Raw genomic sequence first — 15,650 nt, 5'->3', positions numbered from 1 at the left:
AAATCAAATATACATAAATGTGAAATTAATCAGAATAACTTTTAGACGTATCATTTTATAAAAATGATCGCAAACGCCATGGTGTGCTGCTTGCACCCTTTTTTGTCATTTAACTTGCTATTGGTTAATTGGTTATCATGCGTGTTTTTGTTCACTGGGGAGAGGAGGGGGTGTATCGGCGAAGAATACGAGCACAGGAATGGTTTACGTGTTTTTCTTGTTGCTTCAATCTGAATTGTTTAAACGTTGAATTTTAAATAATCAAAAATTCGTATATATAACATTTCTTTCTATAGCACTGAAGAGTTCATATTTTTAATTTGTATTTTGTTGTGTTGTTGTTTTGTTTGTTTTTGAGAGATTCTGTGTCGCATGACTTTAAAGTTACTTGGTATAAAAAGTTTAAATTAGTTCAGTGTAGTGTGAAAAAATAATGGTTCGTATACTGTAGCAAGTAGTATAATGCATTTGTACTCGTTCATGTCAGGTAGGTAGGTAGGTAGGTAGGTAGGTAGGTAGGTAGGTAGGTAGGTAGGTAGGTAGGTAGTTAGGTAGGGAGGTAAAGTGGGTGGTTAGGTCGCAAGGTAAGAAGGTAGGTAGTTAAGTACATAGGCAGAAGAGTAGGTAAGCAGGTAAATGGGTGGGTAGGTGAGTAGGTAGGTATGTAGGTAGGTAGGTAGAAAATAAAACAATCAAAAGACAAATTACATAACCATAATCCATAGCATGTTTATGTAACACAAAAATATACAAATAATAACTATTATTTATAATAAATATCAAATAGCATTAGTGTAGATTTAATTAAATAGTAAAGAACATTTTTCAAAACATTAAAAGAACATGATGAACACAATTAGTATAAAATATACATCATTTACCCATGTAATACATGAATGTATGAGTACAGAACTCAAAAATAAAAATATATTTTTTCCCCACTTTATTTGTGTTTAATTCAATATATCTGGTGGTATAATATTTTAATAAAGCAACAAAAATGTCCAAACATCCCAATAAAGTGTATTAATCTATTTCAAACAGAGGCTTTTTATTAAATCAACCAATAGGTTTTTCTAATATTATTACTGTTACGTTTTCACAAATGTTGTCCTTGCACAACACATTTTAGATGTATGACTGTCTGTAACTGCGTTTACATGTGTTTTTATTTATAGTATTGAGGTTGAGTATGAGGTCTTTTTTTCCCTAAACAACCCCTACAGAATATCCAAATGTCTTCTCTCTTGACAGACATAAGGCCAAAAATATAAAGCCATAAATCTCAACCCCCTGTCCGACATCAGAGTCAGATTGCACCCGCCATCGTTGTCGGCCACTCCTAAAATAGTTGCTGACTCAGGATTAATGCTCATCTGCTTAAATATTTATACCAATGAGGAAGCTACATCTCGGATGATTCCTCTAATGCCTGCCGCCATTGTCGGTAATCGTCCAGGGTGGGGTTAATACCACCAAAGAGGATGAAGTGCAGACCATGCCTGGTCATTGTTTTCTTATTTTAAACCTGCTCTATATTCTGTTTAGTGTCAGCTTACTTTCTATTGTGAGTAAAAGCAGATACTCAAATAGCATTTAGGGTGAGCTAATAAAGCACTAAAAAACATTTGTTGGGGTCGTCTGTGTTTGACGGGACATTCTGTTTTGTAGCTTGTTTTAGCTTGAAAATTATGTATGTCACCCTGCACTACTTAAAGCATTTCAGGGGCAAAAATAAAACAAACTGACAAAAATGTACATCAAATTTCTGCCACAGTTGACAATGAGAAGTGAATCACTAATACAGTTCCATCTAGCATCGCTGGCACCATCGAGTTTCAAACCACTAGCAGTTATATTTGGGTATGGGGATGGACTGTATTTAGTGTGATAACAATCCAAGTAAGTGTGAGAAGGGGGGCTGTGCTTATGTCACTATGGGTGGCTTGAATCCACTCTTCCTTTCTAAAACCGATATGATGGCAGTTTGGAACAGTCTATATTAGAGATACCCTATATTATCACCATTGAAATATTTTCTGCCAAAAATTAAGAAAAGGGACATTTTTGGTTTAAAGGCGTCCAAACGACATATGATATAATGACATCAGCTCTGAGGTGAGGCAAAACATGTGAAGCTGGCTCTCACTCAGGGGTGATGCTGTGTGGTTGCTTAATTTTCATTTTTCACACGAAAAGAAAGGATATGGAAGAATCTGTGTTGTTACTGATCCCTTGGATTGTTTCAGGCCAACCATAGCTATCACTACATCGACACCATGAAATGCGCAGATCAACTCCCACAACCCTCTTCTAAGCTCCTGTATTTATCTACCAAACCATATAAATAATTTTCTTTATATGGCTCGCCTCTTATTTAGGGGTCACGACCGCATTCCGTTTCTAAATTGTCCCTCTTCCGTTTATCCCCGCTGCCTCTGAGGACAAGCCCATCATATTTAAGAGATCTGTCCGGTTTTGCTCGCCTTCTCTTATTTTAGTTCTGTGGCTCTAATCTGCAGAGTAGATGCGAATAGACGAAAGCGTGTTAAAGTGTGAGGACAGTGGAGGGTGACAGCCAGCCACGTCGAGCCATCTGCAGGCCTGGCTGCCATACAGATAAGTCACCATTCTGCTCTTTGCACACAAGGGAACACAGCACACCTCCCCGAACATTCTGCATTCCCTTGCCCTCGAATGGCACCAACAAATTCCTCTTTAAAGTACACAGCACCCTATTGAGCCTACTATAGAATCTCGATTTCGTTTCTCCTTTGCAGGCTTCTTCTACCTGCGTTATCTAAGCAGACGCCCCAGTGAGGTAGTTGGCGAGAAATGAAAGGGTAAGACTTTTGTGACGTATTCTTCCGCTGCTGCCGTATGTATGCAGTGGTCTGTGGTAGCGGGCAGCCTAGTGTGTGCTCTTATGTTTTCGCTGTTATGGTCCTTGGCTAGTCAGCTGCAAATATTTCCCACTTTTGTCTTTCCAAAAACACTATTTTTATTTTTGTTTATTTTTTTTGTATTTTTTCTTCCAGTGATCAGCTGGTCCATATCAGTAGGTGGCAGCAGATTAAAATTAACTAATACAAATGATCTGCTCATAAAATATCTCATCTCATCTCATTAGCTGCACCGCTTATCCTCAGTAGGGTCGCGGGGGTGCTGGAGCCCATCCCAGCAATCATCGGGCAGTGGGCAGGGAACACCCCGAACTGGTGGCCAGCCAATCGCAGGGCACACAGGGACAGACAATTCGCTCGTTCATCCACACCTAAGGACAATTTGGACCGGCCAATTCACCTGAAATGCATGTTTTTGGAATGTGGGAGGAAACTGTAATGCCCGGAGGAAACCCACGCAAGCACGGGGAGAACATACAAACTCTGCACAGGTAGTCTGGTAGCTGGATTTGAACCCACACAGGAGGTTCCCAAGACCTTGAAACTGTGCCGCACACACGCTAACCACTGCGTCGCCGTTCTTTCCACTGAGAGATACATGTTGTTTATTTTAAGTATTGGGTTATTTTTTCTAAAAAAAAAAAAAAAAAAAAAAAGACAAAAAAAAAAAAACCTTGAAAAACAGGCAAAACATATCAATCTCCAAAATTACCAAACAAAATATAAACCCGAATGAATAATCTGTATTGCCCCATGAACTACATTGACAAGAGAATTTCAATACTGTAATCCATCCTTTATCTGCGCAGCTTATCCTCAGTAGGGTCATGGGGGTGCTGGAGCCCATTCTAGGAACTTTCAGGTAGTGGGCAAGGGGCACACTCAACTAGTTACCAGCCAGTCACAGGGCACACAGAGACAGACAACTCACTCGTTCATTCACACCAAAATGGAGTCGCCAATTAACCTGACATGCATGATTTTCGAATGAGAGAGTGCCTGGAGGAAACCCATGCAAGAGAAACATGCAAACTCTGCTCAGGAAGGCTGGTAGCTGGATTTGAACTCATGACCTCAGAACTGTGTTGCAGACACGCTAACCACTCAGCTGTCATGCTGGCCTTCAATACTATCAATGTAGGACAATTACTTATGAGAATGATCATTAAGGCTTATAAAAAAATATTTGTAAACATTTTTGGCAGACAGTGTGACTTAAATGCTTTAATGAAAAAGTTTGGCTCGACTCAAAAATGTTAAAAACACTTCTTTGTAGCGATGCACCGCAATGAAAATTCGGGTCCAAAACCGAAAGCTGAAAATGTCAAACGCTTGGCCAAAAACTAAATGTCACAGTCCGGCTGTCAAGTCCGGCTGTCAAGTTCGGTTTTCTCTCTCTTTCTCGCTTTCGATTTTTTGGTCACTTCCTCCTTGTCTTGATTGCACCTTAATCACCTCTCCTCTTTGCCAGTTCGTTGCCACTCTTGTCTTGCTCTAGCGTTGTCTCAGTGTTTGTTTTGCTTACAGTGTACCGAACCCTTGTCTCTTTTTGGGGCGGCAGTGGCTCAGGAGATAGAGAGCTCGTCTTGGGATCAAGAGATCGCAGCTTCGATTCCCGGCTCCTCCGTGTTACATGTCGAAGTGTCCTTGGGTAAGACACTGAACACCTAATACCCCCAATAAGCAGGTTAGCGCCTTACATGGGTGCACGGCCGCTATTGGGAAATCTGAAGCACACTGTAAAGCGCTTTGGGAAGTCTTGACTTGAAAAGCGCTATATAAATGCAGATTATTTCATTTCATTTCATTTTCCCGACAACGAATTCTGCCTGCCAAAGATTTGGACTGTCGTTTTCGCCGATGTTAGTGTACCGGATTGCTGACACTTTGCCTTCCCCTGGACTACGACATCTGCCACTGGTGATCAAGATACTGTTGCCTCGATTTTTCAGTCTCCCCTGTGTACCAAACCTGAACCGATTAAATGACCCATTGTTGCTATTATTCTTGCTTCTGCAGTGTGATTCCGCACCACCCCGAGCGGGTCCTTGACACTAAAAATAAAACACTGAAAATAAATAAATAAAATACTTTTTTTACACTGACATGCGGAAAAAGTACAATGTAATAAGCTTGACAACTAACAGGCATACTTCATTCTAATTTAAAAAAAAAAACATTTAAGTGCTTACAAAAATCCGGTCAAACAAAAAAAGTAATATAAAAGAGGTGAAACTGTTAAGTGATCTAAAATACAAATATCAAGTTCTTTACACTAGTAAATTTTCTGGTTGTGATGAAAAATAAATAGCTTTTCGCTGCTAGTCTCGTCCTTCAGCCTTTTTTACATATTTTGAAACATTTCAGTCTCTAATGGACAGAAGAGTAGAAATCGGTGGTAGTGCAGTAGGAGGCGCAGTCTAATGCAACAAACTCAAATTTTCGACAACTTAAAATAATAATCATAGTCAATTAGGGCGGAGTTAGCTTAGCAGGGAGAGGCCGCAGGATCGATTCCCGGCTCCTAGGTGTTATATGTCGAAGTGTCCTGGGGCAAGACACTGAATCCCTAATGCCCCCGATAGCAGGTAGTTGCCTTGCATGGCAGATGAGACTATCGGTTAGTTAGTGTGTAAAAAGGAAAAATGTGTAGCACATTCTAAAGCGCTTTGGGAGGTCTTCATTGACTTGAAAAGCGCTATATAAATGCAGACCATTTACATTTACAATTAAACTTTTGCCGTACATTACTTAGCACCCGACAATTGCTTTAGGACGGACTGAATAACACACACAATTTACGTGTTTCAAATTAAAATAACTGCTCTGTAGCAAGTTAGCTCTGTAGCGTTAGCATGTAACCATTAGCTAAAGTCCACCCTGGGGTTAACAAGAGCAAGGAACCAGAAGGATATATAACTTTTGGAAAAATGTTTTGTTTGTAAAAACCTGGCAGGGCTCTCTTCCATCTCTTTCGATCTTGTGTACAAAATCAAAAATAAGCCTCGGACGTAACTTCCTCAGAACATATTTTTTTGAGAAGACTTACAGTATTTGCATTTTATTTGTTCTTCGGCCGAAAACGTGCTAAAAATTATTTGCATCCTTTGTCTTTTATGTTAACAAAAATCTGGAATCTTGTCACAATGGCAGCCCTCCTACCCCTGTGAAAACGGCCGCCGTCCAAACAGATGTTGATGACAAGCTGTGAAATGTGATGTAATTATGATATAAAAGGTTTTATAAAATGCCTTCAAGGATTCGGGCGCTAAAATTAGGATAACAGCTGATGCTCTGGAAGCACACAGAGAACATTCTATTATTGTCGGCAGGCCTGCCTTAATTTGTTTACAACTTGAAAAAAGAAATTATTTGATTTCATCTTCCTCCATTGTTTGACATTATCTTGAGAAAATATCTGCCCTGACATCATAGACAATAGCACAATCCATCAAATAAAAGACATTTTCTATTTCACTTTCGACTGTTAGAGTCACAAGGGAGAAGGAGAAAATCCTAAACTCAAAATCATGGATGCCAAGAACTGGTCACCGCACCTTTACAGTAAATACAAACAAAGCTACGACATTGATGTCACGTTAAAAATATGTTGTGTTCATATAATTTTGATCATTTTTTTAAATTATATTTCCTTTTTTAAACGTTTTTGTTTCCCTTTTGTTTGTTTTCTTGTTCATTTACATTTTATCAAATTAATTCTTAAGCACTCTTTTCGCAGTTTGGAGCTGTAAATATGAAAATAAATCTTAAAATATAAAAAAGAGAGAAAATAATACCTAAAAGAGCAAATAATTTAGGCAATAAATATTGCAGACACGTTATCACCATTCGAACAAGTGCTCAAACTAAAGTAACAATTTTCCCTTTAACCAAAAAAGGTTTGTGTTACCCGAAAAAAAAAAAAAACTAATAAGCTGGTTAAAATAATTCTTGTGCTGTTAATGGATTTTCTTCTTTTTCCCCCCATATATTTTTCACTACTTTAAGATTGTTGTACCTATTTTACTATATTCTTTCTCAATTTATAAAGGATTCTTTTTGCAGAGTCAAACTGCAAGCAATAAGAAAAAATAGGAAAAAACAAAGTAACATAGTATACATCCTAACTAAATTAGGTATTGAGCCAGGGAATTGATTATTCAAATGCTAAATGTGCAAGTAATGGTTTGAATTAGAATAATATTTAAAAAAATACATCCACAGTTTGTGATAACAAACAAACAAATTTATTTCAAATTCCAAGTCTGATGCGTTTATTACCTCCCGTCTCTATTACTGTTATGTGCAACTCTCCGGCCTCCCAAAGTCTAGCATTAAAAGACTGCTGCTAGTACAAACTGCTGCAGTGAGGTTTTTAAATAAGACAAGAAAGTTTGATCACATTACCTTAATTTTGGCTGACCTGCACTAGCTCTCTGGCAGTTTAAGATTGGATTTTATGGTTCTGTTGGTATTATACAAAATTATGCATGAACTTGCAACCTCATATATTAATTTGATTTCCCCCTATGTTCCTGCTCTAAGCATTTGCTCAGAAAATGCTGGTCTACTAGTGATCCCAAGAGTCAAGAAGAAATCCGAAGGTTCGATAGAGTTCTCCATTTGGGTTCCGGTACTGTGAAATGCTCTGCCCTCTATTTGGATATTATACATCTTGAGAATATTGTACGGTACTCTCTTGTTCCCATTGCATCTCAAAATTAATTGATGTTTTCGCTCCGCATTCTAAAATTTTTCTAAACCATAAACGTAATCATTTATTTTTAGTATATATTTTTCATATTTTCAGCTGGGATTTATCAAATCTGTGGCTGCAAGCAATTTGAAAAATATGTAGTCAAATAAGAAAAATGAAAGTTCAAGAAATAGGTATGGTTTAATCCATTAAAAAAAAGATTATGTTCCCAAACAAAGAATTTCATTTCACTGCTGATCCTTGTGGCCTCCAAAGCTGCAACTCTGCTCATGACTCATGCCAGTCAGAAGTAACAAAGGTAGTTTTTGAAGCCGACATCAGAGCGGGAGTTGGAGAAAAATCCGAATTGCAGATTCTTACAACGGCAGCTTTATGGTCTCCCTTTTTTGAGCCTCCGCTTTGAGCACTTTATGATGATGCAGTTACATAGCCCCGCAATATGTTTTATTGCAGCCTCGTGAAAGCAAATCAATATTTTACGAGAATCAGTAACAGTACTACTTAGTCAACTGTCCAATAGAGTTGGAGCAAACCCTGTTTGCAAAATATGAGGCAGGCTCTGTTTTTTTTTTTTTTTTGCTTTTGGTCAAGGGATATACTGTCATATAAATGCAAATAACTTATTAAAATCCACAAACAATTAAAATCATCTAGCTGAATGCTGACACGTGATGAGAAACACCATAAACAGGCTGAGTGTGCCGTATTGCAAAGCATTAAGCAACAAGAACACATGCAGGGCCAAAATTAAAAAAAAATAATAATGCGACAATTCTCTCTGCAATATAATGGGGTCCACAGATAAATACGCCTTCAACCTCAAAACGGTAGGGAACTGTTTCTGTTTCCTGGGCGCTGATTGGAGCAATCTGGATGAGTCGTCTATATTGTGAGCAATTCGATTGGAAGGGAAAGCAGAGAAAATACAGAGTTTCGGCAATTTTCAGCATAAATGATTCATGTCATCAACACAAATCAGGTACTGTGCTTGTTTTCTCTAAAGGTGTGTTCCATTGCTGCGACTTGTCTTATACAAGGTGTGCTCAGATGTGGCTTGCCAGAAGCCTCACACCATATAAAGATGGAAACAACTGTGACACCCACTGCATTGCCAACGGTCTTCTCCTTTTTAAATGTTGCCCATATTTCTATGACTAATATAGGGTATTTTTGCACTGAAAAACCAGGAAGTAGCATTTGTTTCATTACAACTGGTCAGGTTTGAGTACTAAGTAGATTCTGACCAAGTGATGAACTGAATTGCATTTTCTGTAGCACTATCAGGTCATTTTTGTCAATATAAAACATCCTACAGCGATTAAGATTTTTAAGGAAAACATGTTTTTTTTCAACTATGTATGTGTATATATATATATACTAATGCTAATGAGATGAGATATATATATATATATATATATATATATATGGTCAAGGGATATATACCTTTAGAGAAAACAAGCACAGTACCTGATTTGTGTTGATGACATGAATCATATATATATATATATATATATATATATATATATATATAAATATATATATATATATATATGGGGCAGCACGGCGGAGCAGTGGGTAGCACGTGTGCGGCACAATTCTGACGTCGTGGGAACCTCCTGAGTGAATGGTGGACCTTAAACATAAATTGCATGTTACTTCATCATTTTTCAAATTTCAGGGCTTCTTCTAAAATGATCCACACACATACATGTTTACCAAAAACATCTAAAAAACAACATGAGGCCATCTTTCAAAAACTTGACCTAACTGACCAAAAACCAATGTTATTTCTGGATTGAGCACATCAGATTTAACATAATGTGGCAAAAAAAAAAAGCATATAAAAAAAATTAGATTAGTATATAGCCATATAATGATCATATATGACGGTTGATCTGTTTGCCTTGGGGGAAAGAAAATGAAATGGAAATCAGTCAATACACATGGTTGCCATGGTTAATGTTCATTCTCATTTAACTTCACAACTATGGGATTTTTTATTTTTTTTCCGAAAATCACTTATTTTTCAAATTATATTGTAAATATTATTCATACAATTAGTAGGCAACATCTTACTGTGCCGAGCATCTGCAGATGCAGAGTGAGGCATGCACTTGTTTTGCCTCATAACAGAGGGGGATAGTGAGACCAAGGATTGTGTATGGTTCACACCTCAGCCTCAATCAATATATTTAGTGATAGTATCAGCAAGCTAACACCAAGTGAAGCCATCCACTAGTTTGTTTTCGTTGCATGGACGTTTTTCACAATGGGGGATAACCTACCTACTAATGCTTTTATTCCTAATGAGCAGCCCATTGATTTCATTTATAAGTAAAGGTAAGACAATAAAACGTTTTTTTTTCTATGCTATACTTTATTGTTTTCTTGTTATGCTAATCAAATGATAAATAATATATTGGGCAATTTATTTATAAATCTGATTGTGCCACAACAGACATAAATATTGTCGCATGTCACTGTATTGCATGCATAATTGGCCTCTTGCTACAAGTCCAGAGTGCTTTGCCGCATAAAAACCATCCCGAATGAGGGAAACTGTACATGCACAGTCATGTGGACAAGTGAACTGATAAATTGTGTTTCGCTATAATATAAATATTGTTCCTACTCTCCAGGAATTAACCTAATATGGATGGTTAAATATTGTTCCGACTTTGCAAAAATTCACTTACAGATGGTTATGGAACAAATTAACCGCAAAAATCAATGTAATACTGTATGCATTTTCAAATTAAATTGCATTATTATACCCATAAACAGTTATGCCATTTACTTCATTTCTCTGTGAATGAGGCAGCGAATTGAAGCTGTGATAGCAGCAACGGTACTGGCAGGCTGTGATCCGTATCACTACAGGCAAAGGGAAAAGGCACAGTGATGGTTGCCATGGTAAATATGGCCCCCTGTAGAGTGTGGCACACCCCTCCCCCTCTTTGGCTATCCCTCCTTTTGCTCTATGCAAGGGCTTTTCCTTTCCCGCCGGGCTGACCGATCCTCTTTCCCTAGTTTATGATCCCCATTTTCCTCATCTCTTTCAATCACATCCCACCCCCGCCCCCGGATTTCCTTCACGCTACCTTTGATAAGGCTGCGGACATTGCGTCTTGGTTTATGACCTTCAGTACATGAATAAAGATATTAGTAGTTCCTCTCGTGCACAGAACAGAAACAAAACACACACAACAGGCAACAATAACATGTCGCCAGCATGTTTTTGTTTTTTTGTAGTGGTTCTGCAAATCTCGGCACCAGGTATGTCAAACATAGCCCGCAGGCCGGATCTGGCCCATTTGATGTTTTTTGTGATGTTTGTGGAGTGTAAGTGCAGAAGAAAAGCTGCATTTATTTAACCGCTAAACACATTCAATACCAAATACGGCCATCATTTATGTTCCATTATTTGTGAATAAATATGTGGTGCTTGAAAAAAATCCGTTATCGTCTGTGATTATAATTTGTAAGGTAGGTTAAAAATAAAGGCTGAATGATAAACCAGAGAACTGAAAAACAAAGCTAAATATTTGCCTTCGACATTTTTCTACCTAGGCAGCACGGCGGCGCAGTGGTTAGCGCTTGTGCGGCACAGTTCATGTCATGGGAAACTGTCGTGGGTTCAAATCCAGCTCCAGACTTCCTGTGCGGAGTCTGTATGTTCTCCCCGTGCTTGCGTGGGTTTCCTCCGGGCACTCCGGTTTCCTCCCACGTTCCAAAAACATGCATTTCAGGTGAATTGGCCGGTCCAAATTGTCCCTAGGTGTGAATGAGCGAATGAGTTGTCTGTCCCTGTGTGCCCTGCGATTGGCTGGCAGTTCAGGGTGTCCCCTGCCCACTGCCCGGAGATGGCTGGGACCCTAATGAGGATAAGCGGTACAGCTAATGAGATGAGATTTTTTTTACCTATCCGGCCCAACGGCGAACATAAAGTGTGGATCCAGCTCCAGAGCCATGCCTGCTCTACAACGAATACTAATGCAAGACATCTACCCCCAGCGCAGATTTTTGATTTCATTTGAGACATAATTTACCAAAGGACCTTCCTGGCTTCCATGAACAACCAAGGTTGAATCTAGCTCATCCCCCACAAACAAGTATATTGATCACTAAATCAAGATGCATCACTCTAATATACTGTTATGTTTATAGTTTTGTAGACACTCATAATGGAGAGAAGACATCAATGGATTAATAATATAATACTATACTAACATTGTTCCTACTTTGCAGAAATTCACCAAATATGAATGGTTAAATATTGTTCAGCCTTTGCAAAAATTCTCAAATGAACTTGCAAGGAGAACAGGGGAGGAAATTCCAACCTGTTCTAAAGACCCTGCCCTGAGCCATTTCTTTTTATTAAATCCCCTAGGCTACAAAAGCAGATACACCCTAAAAGGTGTGGACTTCAAAAAACCGCAGCACCATTGGCCAATAGTGACAATGTAAACAGTTCATAATAATCCAAATAAATGGCATCCTTTGCAATCTTCTTTGCAGATGTCCAATATAAATAACATAATAAACATATAACATACTTCCTTTGATATATTTACTACTTTCCTGAGATAGAAGCCTAAGAGTGTAACACCTTTGAGTATTTTTGATGGTGATTTTCCCCACAGTACTCAAGCTAGGCAACAGATCGAAAACATTCGAATCATTTATCATTTTGAAAACGCAAAATTCAAACATTTAATGAATCGCAAAGTTTATGACAGGCATGTATGAGTTGTGTTTGAATTATCTAATGATGAGTGTGATTATCAATCAAATGTTACTAATTAATTTGTTCATTCAAGCACGTTAGTCAACTGCGATTAATAGCAATTTTTGGAGCTAAATTGGCATTACAATTGATATAAAGCCAGGCATTATTGTCCGAACAATGTGCACAAGATAAATGTTTTTAATCGATGAAAATGTCTTCGATTAAATGTGTGTTGTATGGAGTTTATTGTTTAAAATTGATTAAAGATCGTAACCATACAGCAGTGATGTGCAGTCAATGGAGGCAGGTGACAGTGTACCTCACCTGTCACCTGCCTCCATTATATACTACAGCTTTTAAATTGCTTTCTTAGTCTGTCCATCAATTGTTGAATGAAATGTAGGTTCAATTAATTGTAAATCTGACTGTGCCTTACCAGATGCAAACCACACTGCCTGTCACTGCTGTACGAACTCCCTGATAAATGTTTCAGGGAAAACTTATAAACCTAATCAGTAATGTATTGTATTTTTAGTTTTCGAACAAAGCGGATCCCCACGGGGGCAGCAAAGGCGTTCATTGCACAGAGAAAACAATTACCTCGCTTCAAATCTTCAATACAGAGCTGCGTAATAACAAGAGAGTCGCTCTATTCTCTTCTGTTCAAATATTTGCTTCTCTATTATTTAGTAGGGTCCTCTCATGTGTTAGCACAATTCTAAAAGACTGTAACAATGAATAGTTGATGTGCAGATGAGACAATAACTGTAAAAAGCAGAGGTTGTATAAATGAAGGCGGCGTTGTTATTTTCATAACAGACACTATGTGAACATTCTTCTTGACACCTCTGCCTGCTCGTAATGAGGCTCTTAAAGAAACAGTGACTGTTTTTTTCTTTTGTTAGAGTCCAAGCAAAACAACAACTGCTTTTTAAATACGTAGCAACTCAAGGCGCTAGTGCAGCCTTGCCTTTCAACATGCAATCTTACATCATCTATTCGATGAGCTGCGACCTGCACTGTCACCATGGAAGGCCTCCAGTGAAGTATTACCACGTATCGTCATGGTGAACGAGCCTCAGTATGAATATTGCTTTCATTGGAAAACGAAAAAAGAAAATATATCCTGAAATAGTGGAGTCATGCATTAGATTTTATGAAATTGTCTAATGAGGCAATAAATGCTGCTCTGGATAATGCAAAATTGTACAATACTTCAATTTACACAATTTAATTCTAAACATAAGCCTTCCAACATTTCTATACCTATCACTGCAGTGTTGTGAGATTTTCACCCAGTTTTGTCCCATTTTTAAGGTACTAAACATGAAAAACAAAGCCAATGTTATATAACCTTTCACTTGTTCTAAATGTAATTTTATTATTTCTTTTGCTAAACTGGTATTCACAATGACCTCTATCCTGAAGGAAAATTATTCATCTCATTTTCTTTTTTCTTTTTTTTCAGCTAACAAAAAACAGTACTTAAAATGAGGGAAAGAGAACATCCGATATGGCGGAGTATTTTAAAATTAATTTGAAAAAAAGAAATAAATAATTTGTACTGGCATGGGCAAATGAGGGAGCAGCATGGCGGCTGGGTAGTTAGTGCGCAGTCCCGCAGTGTGGCGGTCCAGGGTTCCATTCCAGCTACATTAACCTCCCCGTGCAGAGTTTGCATGTTCTCCTCGTGCTTGCGTGGGTTTACTCCGGGCACTCCGGTTTTCTCCCACATTCCAAAAAAATGCATGTCAAGTTAATTGGACCGTCCAAATTGTCCCTAGGTGTGCATGAGCGAGTGAGTTGTCTGTCTCTGTGTGCCCTGCGACTGGCTGGCAACCAGTTCAGGGTCTCCCCTGCCCACTGATTGAAGATAGCTGGGATGGGCTCCGGCACCCCCGTCACCCAAACAATAAATGGTGCAGATAATGGATGGGTGGGTGATAAAATGAGCAAAACTATTTTCCAACAGCCATATCACACAATTTTCCCATGTATAATGCGATAATAAATAAAAGCAAAAAATTAAAAATATATTGAAATTAAATGAATTATACTAAAATAGAACCCAAAAATAAATAATCTGGTAACAGGAGAAGATTTTTTACAGTGTGAATGTATGCAGAAAAAAAACAGTCATTTATTTTTTGTCAAATATTTTTTGTTCTAAAATTGATCAAAAAATAACATATAACAAAATAGAGTTGGTAGATTTTAAATTTAACAAATCAAATTTTGTTAAATAAAGCCAATTAAAAAATGCACTGGTTTGGTTTACTTGGCGGGTATATCACTAAAAAAAGTTGTGTGTTATATATATATATATATATATATATATATCTCATCTCATTAGCCGTACCGCTTATCCTCATTAGGGTCGCGGGGGGGCTGGAGCCCATCCCAGCCATCTTCGGGCAGTGGGCAGGGGACACCCTGAACTGGTTGCCAGCCAATCGCAGGGCACACCGGGACAGACAACTCATTCGCTCATTCACACCGAGGGACAATTTGGACCAGCCAATTCACCTGAAATGCATGTTTTTGGAATGTGGGAGGAAACCGGAGTGCCCGGAGGAAACCCACGCAAGCACGGGGAGAACATACAGTGGGATATGAAAAAAACTTAGAATCCGAATAGCATTTGAAAATTACTTGGTGGGACCAGAGGCAGGCAAAAAGGTCCAGCTGAGGCCAGGAAAAGATCAGAGGGAAACATGTAGGGGGGAGGTTGGAGATAAAGCATTTGCCTTAGCATGGCTGGTCTGACTGAGCTACTGTTGTGGAGAAGCCACCTCATGCTCACTTTCAATAACTGGGGTCCGGAAGGTATTAGAGGGAAACAAAGTTGCAGGGGAAATGGTTGTAGGTAGATTTTTGACCTTGAGCTGCGGGTCTGAGTGAGTAACTGCTGTGGAGAAGCCACTCCATGCTCAATTTCAGTAGGTTGGGACTACAGAGACAAGCAAAGAGGCTCAGATGAGGTCAGGAAGGGATCAGAAGGAAATGCCTGGTCATCCTGAAAAGGGACATTACCCCGTGTGTGGTTCCTTCTTACGGTTGCTTATGTTCCCAGTGCTGAGGTTTTTGAGTTTTTCCTTGCCTGCAAGCCGGTTTCAAATCAGGGTATGGTATAATTGTCGCTTGTGCAGTCCTTTGAGACATTTTTTATGATAAGGGCTATACTAATAAAGGTGACAACTTGAGAATAGCGAAACAGAACTTTTTTTTGTTTTTTCAGCTAAAAACACCTGTTAACACCTTTTAGGACTAGACCTTTGTGTTTCCCTTATTTGATAAAATC

The 15,650-nt window shown here is 38.5% G+C and overlaps 1 protein-coding gene across 1 annotated transcript in view; it reads right to left on the bottom strand.

The window, feature by feature from the left end:
* Positions 1–15,650, bottom strand: part of ttc9b (tetratricopeptide repeat domain 9B) — a 48,146-nt gene that overhangs the window by 31,757 nt on the left and 739 nt on the right. The gene's annotated exons all lie outside the window — the stretch shown is intronic.

Source organism: Urocampus carinirostris, chromosome 10 (genome assembly GCF_059441175.1).
Source record: "Urocampus carinirostris isolate Australia breed hairy pipefish chromosome 10, RoL_Ucar_1.0, whole genome shotgun sequence".
In the NCBI taxonomy this organism is placed as follows: Eukaryota; Metazoa; Chordata; class Actinopteri; order Syngnathiformes; family Syngnathidae; genus Urocampus; species Urocampus carinirostris.
This window is presented reverse-complemented; position numbering and strand designations above follow the sequence as displayed.